This window comes from Nematolebias whitei, chromosome 7 (assembly GCF_014905685.2).
Source record: "Nematolebias whitei isolate Nwh7 chromosome 7, NemWhi1, whole genome shotgun sequence".
NCBI lineage: Eukaryota > Metazoa > Chordata > Actinopteri > Cyprinodontiformes > Rivulidae > Nematolebias > Nematolebias whitei.
In genome coordinates, this window is record NC_056504.1 from 30,392,840 (window position 1) to 30,393,606 (window position 767).

At 53.6% G+C, this 767-nt stretch overlaps 1 protein-coding gene across 1 annotated transcript in view; it reads right to left on the minus strand.

The window, feature by feature from the left end:
- si:ch211-161c3.6 (high mobility group AT-hook 2b) overlaps positions 1–366 on the minus strand; it is an 8,759-nt gene extending 8,393 nt beyond the window's left edge. The window contains exon 1 of the mRNA XM_037679369.1: positions 243–366. The gene's annotated coding sequence lies outside the window, so the exon portion shown is untranslated. The remainder of the gene's footprint in view (positions 1–242) is intronic.
- Between the last annotated feature and the right edge of the window lie 401 nt (positions 367–767).

Below are 767 nucleotides of genomic sequence, written 5' to 3' on the forward strand. Positions count from 1 at the left end.
GTGTGTGTGTGTGTGTGTGTGTGTGTGTGTGTGTGTGTGTGTGTGTGCGTGTGTGTGTGTGTGAGGGGGAGATAAGGCAACAGGTCCGGGAGGGGGAAATCATGGAGCTGGAACAAACTTTCCCAAGGACAAAAGACAAGAAACACAGGTGCGAACGCTCTTTTTTTTTACAGCATGCATGCATGCAAGCTCCACGTTCGTTTTCGTGCACGCGCGGCGACAGCGGAGGAAGCTCAACTTACCTTAAGTCGGTTTGCAGTTTTACCTGGAACACACGCTCCCATACGCGCGCGCGCGCACACACTCCGTCCACTTTGTGCTCCTGCACAACTCTGAAAATCTTAGTGTATCGACTGTCTCATTGGCTGGAATGAAAAGGGTAACCCCTCTCTCTCTCTCCCTCCCTCCCTCCTTCACTCTCTCTCTCTCCCTCCCTCCTAATCGGAAATGTGTGTGTGATCCCCCAGACGTCCAGTCACGAATACCCCAGATGCAGTGTGTTGGGGGGGTTGCAGCAGAGCAGTATGCATTGCATACTTTCTCTATTAAAGCATGCTTCAAGACGAACGAGGGGCAGGAGGGTTGAAAACAGAGGACCCCGCCCCGAGCAGCTCACCGGACCACCCACTTGAGAGGGAGGAAAAGGGAGAGAAAAAAAGAGAGACGGGCATTTAGACTGGAGGGTCTGGTTCCGGGGGGTTCTCAGAGTGGGGGTCTGAAAGGAAGGAGGAGGAGGAGAGTGTCTGGGAAGTTCCCCAAAGAAGGGA